Source organism: Conger conger, chromosome 4 (genome assembly GCF_963514075.1).
Source record: "Conger conger chromosome 4, fConCon1.1, whole genome shotgun sequence".
Taxonomy (NCBI): domain Eukaryota; kingdom Metazoa; phylum Chordata; class Actinopteri; order Anguilliformes; family Congridae; genus Conger; species Conger conger.
Window position 1 is genome coordinate 78,920,955 of NC_083763.1, and position 12,782 is coordinate 78,933,736.

The following is a 12,782-nucleotide window of genomic DNA, read 5'->3' on the forward strand; positions in this document are numbered from 1 at the left end:
CATGGGATCATCACTGTGGCATGGGATCATCACTGGCATGGGATCATCACTCTGGCATGGGCTCATCACTGGCATGGGATCATCACTGGCATGGGATCATCACTGTGGCATGGGATCATCACTGTGGCATGGGCTCATCACTGGCATGGGATCATCACTGGCATGGGATCATCACTGTGGCATGGGATCATCACTGTGGCATGGGATCATCACTGTGGCATGGGCTCATCACTGTGGCATGGGCTCATCACTGTGGCATGGGATCATCACTGTGGCATGGGCTCATCACTGTGGCATGGGCTCATCACTGGCATGGGCTCATCACTGGCATGGGATCATCACTGTGGCATGGGCTCATCACTGTGGCATGGGATCATCACTGTGGCATGGGATCATCACTGTGGCATGGGATCATCACTGTGGCATGGGCTCATCACTGTGGCATGGGCTCATCACTGTGGCATGGGATCATCACTGTGGCATGGGCTCATCACTGTGGCATGGGCTCATCACTGGCATGGGCTCATCACTGGCATGGGATCATCACTGTGGCATGGGCTCATCACTGTGGCATGGGATCATCACTGTGGCATGGGATCATCACTGTGGCATGGGATCATCACTGAGGCATGGGCTCATCACTGAGGTCTGTTAGCCGTGTCCCTGTGCACACTGCATTGTGTCTTTATAAGTCATGTTGTCATCACAACATTCAACACTTATCACACACTCATCATATCATACAGCCCAAGCATGAGTGTGTGTGAGTGTACAGTGTGTGTGTGTGTGTGAGTGCGTGTTTGTGTCTGTGTGTGTACAGTGTGTGTGTGTGTGTCTGTGTGTGTCTGTGTGAGTCTGTGTGTCTGTGTCTGTGTCTGTGAGTGCGCGTGAGTGTGTGTGTCGAGTGCGAGTGCGAGTGAGTCAGTGTGTGTGTGTGAGAGCGCGTGTGTGTGAGTGTACAGTGTGTGTGAGTGCGTGTTTGTGTCTGTGTGTACAGTGTGTGTCTGTGTGTGTCTGTGTGTGTGTGTATGTCTGTGTGCCTGTGAGAGTGTGTGTGTCTTGAGTGTGTGTGAGTGCGCGCGCGTGTGTGTGTGAGTGTGTGTGTGTGTACAGTGTATGTGTGTGTGTGTGTGATTGTGTGTGTGTGTGAGTGTACAGTGTGTGTGTGTGTGAGAGTCTGTGTCTGTGAGAGTGTGTGTGTGTCTTGAGTGTGTGTGTGAGTGCGAGTGTGTGTGTGTGTGTGTGTGTGTGAGTGTACAGTGTGTGTGTGTGAGTGTGTGTTTGTGTCTGTGTGTGTGTGTGTACAGTGTATGTGTGTGTCTGTGTGTGTGTGTGTGTGTGTGTGTACAGTGTATGTGTGTGTGTGTGTGTGTGTGTGTGTGTGTGTGTGTGATTTAAAGATAATCGTATGAACTGCTGGATATTGTGGTGTGGGTTCATGGGTAGTGCTATATCTATGACTAACAATCAAACATGTTTTGTGTTCTTCACAAAAAAAAACTGGCACAAAAATTACAGATTTATTTACAGACATAATTCATTACAGTCATTACACTTAGCAACAGTTTGTGAAGTAAGGGGAGGGAGGGAGGGGGGGTGCTGGAACACACGGCTGAACAGCTGTGTGGCTCTTGAGTGGGGGGGTAATGGTGTGAGGGAGAGTAGGAGAGGGGGGTAATGGTGTGAGGGAGAGTGGGAGAGGGGGGTAATGGTGTGAGGGAGAGTAGGAGAGGGGGGTAATGGTGTGAGGGAGAGTGGGAGAGGGGGGTAATGGTGTGAGGGAGAGTAGGAGAGGGGTAATGGTGTGAGGGAGAGTGGGGGGGTAATGGTGTGAGGGAGAGTAGGAGAGGGGGGTAATGGTGTGAGGGAGAGTGGGGGGGTAATGGTGTGAGGGAGAGTAGGAGAGGGGGGTAATGGTGTGAGGGAGAGTAGGAGAGGGGGGTAATGGTGTGAGGGAGAGTAGGGGAGGGGGGTAATGGTGTGAGGGAGAGTGGGGGGGGTAATGGTGTGAGGGAGAGTGGGAGAGGGGGGTAATGGTGTGAGGGAGAGTGGGGGGGGGTCCACACTAATGTTTGGTTCATGTTATGATCTGAAACTGGGATGGAGGGTGAGGTGGGTTCAGGTTTCTGGAGAAAAGCAGCTTTAATCTGAAGATGTAATTTTATGTGGATTCGTCATTAAGTGATTGGCAGCAGCTATGTGGGCATCATCAGGCTTCGCTGCCCTTATCCTGGGAGGAGCCAAACAGGAAGTAGGAAGTCGGGTCAGAGGTCACACAACCTCCCTCGGCCCCTCCCACACTGATCTCCCCGGCACTATCCCCCGCTGTCATGGTGACTGTTTCCACGGTGACCCCGGCGTCCAGGAGATGGCTAGAGCCTGGTGGGGGTGCGGAAAATGTGTCCATCACTCTCCGCTTCTGGAAGAACAGCCCCCCTCTCCTCCAATCCTGCTTCTGGCTCCCCTGTGAGGGCGGGGTCAGAGGGCCCGCCCCCTGCATAGGCCACTCCCCCTCTATATCCACTTCCTGTGGTGGAGGGGGCGTGTCCTCTATGGTAGGAGGCGTGTCCTCTATGGTAGGAGGCGTGTCCTCTATGGTAGGAGGCGTGTCCTCTAGGGTAGGAGGCGTGTCCTCTAGGGGAGTAGGCGTGTCCTTGAGGGTAGGAGGCGTGTCCTCTAGGGGAGTAGGCGTGTCCTCTAGGGTAGGAGGCGTGTCCTCTAGGGGAGTGGGCGTGTCCTCTAGGGTAGGAGGCGTGTCCTCTAGGGTAGGAGGCGTGTCCTCTAGGGGAGTAGGCGTGTCCTCTAGGGTAGGAGGTGTGTCCTCTTGTGGAATGGTGTGGCGGGTGAAACTTCTCCAGGGTTTTATGGGGTAGGGTGGGTCAGCAGGGGTGGGGTGCTGGACTGGGTGTAGGTCTGTTTCCCCAAAACTGTTTCCCCAAAACTGACCCAGCCCCAAACTGGACCAGGGATCTGAGTCCTGACCCAATCCCAAACTGGACCATGGTTCTGGGTCCTGACCCAACTCCAAACTGGACCAGGGTTCCGGGTCCTGTCCCAACTCCAAACTGGTCCAGGGTTCCTGGTCACGTTCTGGCACCTCTGGGCTGTGACCACACCCCTCTGCATCATGTGACACATAGGGCCCCGCCCCCAGGCGCTCTGTGTCTCCGTCTGCAGTCACACCCGCCTGGCCCGCCACGTGGATTACCCAGGGTGCATCTGCCTCCTCCCCGGAGCCAGAGTGCTCGGGGCGCAGCGTCGTGGCAACGCCCCTCTGGGCCGAGTCACGGGGGTCCTGCTCTGCTGCTGACGGGTGGAAGGGGGACCAGGGCCCCTCTTTCAGCTGCAGGGCCAGGCTGGAGCTCCCCCTGCTGGTCTCCTGGAGTAGCACGTCGCTGAACTCGAAACTCTCCCCGCTGTCCGTCCACACCTCCGTGTCCAGCTCCAGGGGCGTGGCCTGAGCTGCGTGGGGGCGGGGCTCCCAGGGGGAATCCGTCCAATCGGGGGCCGGGAAGACTGCAGACTCCTCCCTGGAGGTGTGAGATGGATCGGAGAGGTCATCAAGGCTGGGGTCGCGGTTGGGGTCATGGTTGGGGTCACGGCTGGGGTCACGGTCGGGGTCATGGTTGGGGTCATGGCTGGGGTCACGGTCGGGGTCACGGTTGGGGTCACGGTCGGGCTTGAGCGGATCGGATCCGGTGCTGCTGAGCTCCTCTATCCCCAGGTCCTGGGGATCCGGAATGGGCTCAAACTCCATGGTGTGGCTGGGGTGGGCGGCCTCTTCCTCTGAGGAAGACTGCGATTGGTCCCCATCTGTGCTGCCGGCACGAGCTTGCTCTGCTCCTCTTAGCCCCTCCTCTTGGGGGTGTGGCCAGCCCCCCCTTGGGAAGGGCTGTGGGGCGGGGCCTTTTCTGGGGGGGATGTTCTCGTAAACGGCCGTTGGGCGGCCCTCCTCCTCCGTGACAGTGTCCCTCTCTCTGCCGTCCGATCGGGTTTGGGAGCCGTCGGATTCGGGGTGGACCGTGATGTAATAGGGCATGCCGGTCCCCCCAAGCCCCACCCCCTCCCCCGCCTCAGACCCCTCCCTCTCTGAGAAGCCTCGGTTGTCATAGGCCGTCGCCGTGGGCGTGGCTGTTGCCGGGGGGTGTTGCCGGGCACGGATCTTCCCCCACAGGACGTCCAGGAGGGGGCGTGTGAGCGCGCCCAGGACGAAGGCGGCGAGGAAGGTGAGGATGACGGACAGACTGACGGCCAGAGCCAGGTCCGCCTGGTCCCCACGTGCACCAGCACGCACGCCCGCCCCACGTGCACCAGCACTCACGCCCGCCCCACGTGCACCAGCACGCACGCGCACGGCGTACAGACCCACCGGGTCGGGCTGTGAGTCACACACACAGACGTACAGACCCTGGTCCCGCTCCGTCATGCCCCGGATCACCAGGCCCCCGCCCTGCTCAGCACGGACCCGTCTCATAGACCCGTCGGGCGTCCACCAAAATGCCTGACTCAAATCTGGTGAGATGAGGTCGGGTAAGAGACCATTGATCAGAAGGAAATTTGTCTTGGACACAGCAGTGTAAAATATGAAAATGTTATGTAAATGTTAAATAAAAGTAAATGTTAAAATGCAAATATAGTCATCCATGGCAGTTGCACTTGCCCATCACACGCAAACAAAAACAAACAACAAACAAACACACATATATATATAAACTCCAGCACACAAGATTTCACTGATTTACACTTTGTTTAGGGCAGCACCAGCTGCCAACATTAAACGATGACTAAATACATTTTCAGGCATTTCAGATATAACTTGCATACAAAACAGCCCATTTAAAATGGAATATCATCATATGGTTTACTGGAGCATCCTCCTCCTCTTCCCACAGTCCAGTCAGTCCAGACCCACTCATTTATATCTAAAGACCACAGACCGCAGCCCTAGAACCAGCAATGGGGGCTTTTACTGAACTACTGGCAGCTTTAGTTTACTCTGGGAATTTGTTTAATCTGGCTACCCTGGCCTGAGTGAATCGATTACTCTGGCCTTTCACTGATCTGAGTGAATCATTTACTCTGGCCTTACACTGATCTGAATGAATCGTTTAATTTGGCTTTACACTGATCTGTGTGAATCGTTTACTCTGGCCTTACCCTGATCTGTGTGAATCGTTTACTCTGGCCTTACCCTGATCTGTGTGAATCGTTTACTCTGGCCTTACCCTGATCTGTGTGAATCATTTACTCTGGCCTTACCCTGATCTGTGTGAATCGTTTACTCTGGCCTTACCCTGATCTGAATGAATCGTTTAATTTGGCTTTACACTGATCTGTGTGAATCGTTTACTCTGGCCTTACCCTGATCTGTGTGAATCGTTTACTCTGGCCTTACCCTGATCTCTGTGAGTCGATTACTCTGGCCTTACCCTGATCTCTGTGAGTCGATTACTCTGGTCTTACCCTGATCTCTGTGAGTCGATTACTCTGGCCTTACCCTGATCTCTGTGAGTCGATTACTCTGGCCTTACCCTCGTCTGAGACCCGGCAAGGCAGCAGAATCTCGACCCCCAGGTGCGCAGTCACTTCCTGGTGAGGCTCTGCCCCTCCCCCAGGTGAGCTGCAGGTGAGGTGTGTGTGGTCCAGCTGCAGGAGGTCTCTCCCCACCAGGGCGGGCGGCTCGGCACACACCACGCGCCAGGCCGGGCCGTCTGAGGCCACGGCCATCCACCGGCGGACAGCCTGCAGCCCACAGTCACACCTCCAGGGGTTCCCCCTCACCTCCACCTGGGTGTGCAGACTCCGCAGCGACAGGTAGGCTGGCACCGGCAAGGCCCTGAGAGCGTTAGCGCTCAGATCCAGCACCTACACACACTACAGTATTACAGCATCTACACACACACACACACATGTTACAGCATCTACACACACACACACACACGTTACAGCATCTACACACACACACGTACAGCATTACAGCATCTACACACATACACACGTACAGTGTTACAGCATCTACACACACACACGTTACAGCATCTACACACATACACGTTACAGCATCTACACACATACACGTTACAGCATCTACACACATACACGTTACAGCATCTACACACATACACACACGTACAGCGTTACAGCATCTACACACACACGTACAGCATTACAGCATCTACACACATACACACGTACAGCGTTACAACATCTACACACACGTTACAGCATCTACACACACACACACGTACAGTGTTACAACATCTACACACACGTTACAGCATCTACACACACACACATACACGTTACAGCATCTACACACATACACGTTACAGCATCTACACACACACACACGTACAGCGTTACAGCATCTACACACATACACGTACAGCATTACAGCATCTACACACACACACGTACAGCATTACAGCATCTACACACACACACGTTACAGCATCTACACATACACACGTACAGTGTTACAGCATCTACACACACACACGTTACAGCATCTACACACATACACGTACAGCATTACAGCATCTACACACACACACACGTACAGCATTACAGCATCTACACACACACACGTTACAGCATCTACACATACACACGTACAGTGTTACAGCATCTACACACACGTTACAGCATCTACACACACACATGTACAGCGTTACAACATCTACACACACGTTACAGCATCTACACACACACACACACACACACACAGCGTTACAGCATCTACACACACACACACACACGTTAGCGTGTTACGTGGTGTAGCAGGTGCATGTTTGTTCAGGTGTGTTGTAGCAGGTAGAGGTGTGTTCAGGTGTGTTGTAGCAGGTAGAGGTGTGGTGTAGCAGGTACAGGTGTGTTCAGGTGTGGTGTAGCAGGTACAGGTGTGTTCAGGTGTGGTGTAGCAGGTACAGGTGTGTTCAGGTGTGGTGTAGCAGGTAGAGGTGTGGGGTGTGGTGTAGCAGGTACAGGTGTGTTCAGGTGTGGTGTAGCAGGTAGAGGTGTGTTCAGGTGTGGTGTAGCAGGTAGAGGTGTGTTCAGGTGTGGTGTAGCAGGTAGAGGTGTGTTCAGGTGTGTTGTAGCAGGTAGAGGTGTGTTCAGGTGTGTTGTAGCAGGTAGAGGTGTGTTCAGGTGTGGTGTAGCAGGTACAGGTGTGTTCAGGTGTGGTGTTGCAGGTAGAGGTGTGTTCAGGTGTGGTGTAGCAGGTGCAGGTGTATTACCCTGAGCTCCTGCAGCTCTCTAAAGGCCAGCGGGTGGAGTGTGGAGATGAGGTTGTTCTGCAGGTAGAGCTCTCTCAGGTGAGAGCAGCCCTGCAGGTCCTGGTCCTGCAGAGTGGAGATGCTGTTGTGGGAGAGATCGAGCGTGTGCAGAGCAGCTGGCCCACACACACCTGCAGGAGAGAGAGGCAGGTACAGCAGGTTCACCTGCACATGTTCAGTACAGGAAAAAAGCTTTTGCCCCCTTCCTGATTTCCTTTATTATCACATATTTGTCACACTGAATGCCGTCTGATCTTTAGAACCTTATTAAAGTAATTATTTCATGATTATTAGTAACTGCCCCCTTAAATGCCTGTAATTGGCTGAAGGGGTTTATGTCTCGGATCAAAGTCCCAGCTGTAGAAAGTCATTCACATTTTACAACACACACCCTCCCCCAGCCCACATACACACACAATACAGTGTGTATGGTGTGTTTATAGACATATATAGTGTGTGTATAGACATATATAGTGTGTACATACAGGATATGCAGTCTACACTCAGTGAGCACTTTATTAGGTATTTATTAGACTTATGTTTTAGACTGTTTAAGTCTTCTGCTGCTGTAGCCTATCCACTTAGAGTTTTCACATGTTGTATGTTCAGAGATGCTCTTCTGCATACCACTGTTGTAATGTGAGGTTATTTGCGTGACTGTGACCTTCCTGTCAGCTTTGACCAGTCTGGCCATTCTCCTCTGACCTCTCTCATTAACAGCAGAACTGCTGCTCACTGGGGGTTTTTTCCGCACCATTCTCTACAAATTAAAGAGCCTGATCTTTCCCAGGAGATTAATAGTTTCTGAAATACTCAAACCACTCTATCTGGCACCAACAATCATTCCACGGTCAAAGTCACTTAGATCACATCCTGATTCTGATATTTGGTCTGAAAAACAGCTAAACCTCTTGACCACGTGTGCATGCTTTTATGCATTTAGTTGCTGCCACATGATTGGCTGATTAAATATTTGCAAGCTGGTGTACAGGTCTACCTAATAAAGTGCTCAGTGAGTGTATAACGTACATAATACATAGTGTAGTGTGCATTGTGTATATAACACAGTGTAGTGTGTATAGTGTATATGATACATAGTGCAGTGTGTATAGTGTATATAACAGTGTAGTGTGTATAGTGTATATAACACAGTGTAGTGTGTATAGAGTATATAACAGTGTAGTGTGTATAGTGTATATAACAGTGTAGTGTGTAGTGTATATAACACATAGTGTAGTGTGCATAGTGTATATAACAGTGTAGTGTGTATAGTGTATATAACACATAGTGTAGTGTGTATAGTGTATATAACGCATAGTGCAGTGTGTATAGTTTATATAACATAGTGTAGTGTGTATAGTGTATATAACACAGTGTAGTGTGTATAGTGTATATAACACACAGTGTAGTGGGTATAGTGTATATAACACAGTGTAGTGGGTATAGTGCATATAACACAGTGTAGTGTGTATAGTGTATATAACACAGTGTAGTGTGTATAGTGTATATAACACACAGTGTAGTGGGTATAATGTATATAACACAGTGTAGTGCGTATAGTGTATATAACACAGTGTAGTGTGTATAGTGTATATAACACAGTGTAGTGTGTATAGTGTATATAACACACAGTGTAGTGTGTATAGTGTATATAAGACAGTGTAGTGTGTATAGTGTATATAACACAGTGTAGTGGGTATAGTGTATATAACACACAGTGTAGTGTGTATAGTGTATATAACATAGTGTAGTGGGTATAGTGTATATAACATAGTGTAGTGGGTATAGTGTATATAACACAGTGTAGTGTGTATAGTGTATATAACACAGTGTAGTGTGTATAGTGTATATAACATAGTGTAGTGGGTATAGTGTATATAACACAGTGTAGTGTGTATAGTGTATATAACAGTGTAGTGTGTATAGTATATATAACACAGTGTAGTGGGTATAGTGTATATAACAGTGTAGTGTGTATAGTGTATATAACATTGTAGTGTGTATAGTGTATATAACACATAGTGTAGTGTGTATAGTGTATATAACACAGTGTAGTGTGTATAGTGTATATAACACATAGTGTAGTGTGTATAGTGTATATAACACAGTGTAGTGTGTATAGTGTATATAACACAGTGTAGTGTGTATAGTGTATATAACACAGTGTAGTGGGTATAGTGTATATAACAGTGTAGTGGGTATAGTGTATATAACACAGTGTAGTGTGTATAGTGTATATAACACAGTGTAGTGTGTATAGTGTATATAACACAGTGTAGTGGGTATAGTGTATATAACACAGTGTAGTGTGTATAGTGTATATAACACAGTGTAGTGTGTATAGTGTATATAACACACAGTGTAGTGTGTATAGTGTATATAACACAGTGTAGTGTGTATAGTGTATATAACACAGTGTAGTGTGTATAGTGTATATAACACAGTGTAGTGTGTATAGTGTATATAACACAGTGTAGTGTGTATAGTGTATATAACACAGTGTAGTGGGTATAGTGTATATAACACAGTGTAGTGGGTATAGTGTATATAACACAGTGTAGTGTGTATAGTGTATATAACACAGTGTAGTGTGTATAGTGTATATAACACACAGTGTAGTGGGTATAATGTATATAACACAGTGTAGTGCGTATAGTGTATATAACACAGTGTAGTGTGTATAGTGTATATAACACAGTGTAGTGTGTATAGTGTATATAACACAGTGTAGTGTGTATAGTGTATATAACACAGTGTAGTGTGTATAGTGTATATAACACACAGTGTAGTGTGTATAGTGTATATAACACAGTGTAGTGTGTATAGTGTATATAACACACAGTATAGTGTGTGATGTATGGTACTTGCCCTCAGGGACGTGCTGTAGCTGGTTTCTCTCTGTGGAGAGGAGCTCCAGGGCGGGGGCCCAGGTCTTGCACGGCCCCTCCTCGCTGGGGGGGCTCTGGCAGAGGGACAGGTGTGTGAGCTGGTTGTGGCCCAGGTGGAGCTGTGTGAGGTGGGGCAGGGAGGCTCCGTTGCGGGGCATGGGGAGACAGGTGAGGCCGTTGTGGGACAGGTCCAGGGCGGTGACTGAGGCGGGGGGGTGCAGGGGGGGCAAGGATGGCCCCACTGAGGAGCAGTTGAGCAGGGAACCCCCCCCCTGACACCGGCAGGGCCATGGGCAGGAGGAGCACAGCGCCCCCCAGGGGACAATCAGCATCACTGCAGCGCACACCTTCCAGCCAGACCGCTCCATCACTGCCTGGACAAGCAGGAGACCTGCGGAACCAGACCACTTACTACACACACACACACACACACACTTTACTACACAACTACACACATAGGGTACACACACACACTTTAATACACAAATACAGACACACCCACACACACACATTTTACTACACAACTACACACATAGGGTACACACACACACTTTAATACACAAATACAGACACACCCACACACACACACACACATACAGTTTTTGAGAGCATAGGGTGGCCCCACCCAGTATTTTATTTTATTTTATTTGAATCTTTATTTTGAACATGTAAAATAGTAACAAAACAGAAACAGTAGTTAAAAACAAATGAATGACAAAATATAAAAAGACATCATAAATTCCCTCCACCAGCACTTAGTATAGCGTTCCTAAGCAAGTGTAAATACAGTACTTTACTGCATACATACCTGCATTTGCACACACACACACACACACACACACACTGAACACACACACTCACACTCACACACATACACACTGAACACACACACTCACACAACTGTACACCTGCTTTACTCAACCCATACATTACCACACACAATGAACATCCCACAATTACACCATAATACCGCACTTAACTGCATATACACCTGCATGGACGCACACACACACAGACACCAAAATTCTTTGTTTCTGAATTTACTGCACACAACTACAAAAACACTCATGTAAACAACACACTGTACCACACACAAAGGATCTTTTTTCAAGGTAAACTCACCCGTAAGCACTCCTACTTGGGTCTAATACTTTTTCTGGGGACAAGACCCACGGCTACCCACAATGCCCTGTGTTTCTACTGCTCTGAGAGTGACCAAAGTCTCTGCAGCAGCCCAGCAGCAAGCTCTGCCAGCCAATCACATGCTTCCGTTAATATCTTACCTGTTTTTACACTCCACTCACACTGACCTGTACCTGAAGGCTAATTATTACCTCGCAAGCGGCTTTCACATGATCGGCGTAAGGCCATTAAATTCCTGTGGAGGGAGTGTTAAAGACCGACTTGCGTAGCCTGGCGTACGCGCAGCTCAAAATAAATTGGGCACCATCAGGGTTCGTTTAAACCTTGTTTGCAGCTGACCTTTCCTGGTGTGTCCAACCACATCACAGCTGTGTATGAAGCAGGCAGATGTAGCGTACACTACTAGCAACGCGGACCCAGGCAGAGTGTAGGCTACATGGCTAACTGAGTTAGCCCGGTTATTTTGTTGCCGTTTTGGGATTTCTGATTTCACAAAGCAAGTTCACAATTTAGCCTTTTATAACCGCAGACAACCCACTACTTTCACACATTTCTGCGGCTTGTTACTGTTAAATAAACTAACGGCTTCCGGGGTGGATGACAAGTTTCAACACCAGCGCTCGGTTCCCGTGTGTAGTCACTGCCTGTCTTAGCGTTTGTTTATTGTCACGAGAGCAGCTTTAGTCTGATTACCTGTATTTTTACTTCTTCAGGGTGGATATATCACCAGACTTACAGTACTTTGCAGAGGTCTTGGGCACCCTAGACTTTATTATATATATATATGTTTATTTTTTGGTGTTTTAGTATAAAATAACACATTTCAGATTTCCAAATATTCATTTTCCAAAAGATGTAATTTTACAGAGACATTTTTGTATTTCATTTTAAAAAGTACCATATTACTGTAAGCAATTGACTACATTTTACATAAAAACTTGATCAAGGCTGTCTGAGATCAGAAGCAAGGAGCCAACCAAAGTCTGCAGAAGAACTGTGGCAAGTTATACAACATGCTTGGAACAACCTCCCTGCTGATTGTCTTAGCCAACGCTGTCCTGCAGTTCTATGTCTCAGACAAATGATGCCGTTTTAACCCCGAAGGGTGGTCACAACAAATATTAATTTGATCCAGTTGATTCAGCCAAACTACTCAAATGTAATGTAAAATTTATGGTACGTTTATTTAGGACCTTTCATTGAATTATTTTTGAAAGAATCTTATCTGCATACAATGTTATGCAGGTGCCTAAGACGTTTGCGCAGTACTGTACCTTCAAATGGCAACCGTTAGCTTACGTTCGCCAAAATATTAAATATTTTATTTTTTCTGTTCGCCACAAACGTTCGCTAACGTTAACAGCTTGAAGAGGTAGTGCGCGGCTACAAAAAAATGTCTGCTAATGGGGAAGGCGCCAAAAGAGAACAAAAAAAGGACAATTATTTGGCTGTCACTTTATCAGTGTAATATTTGTTC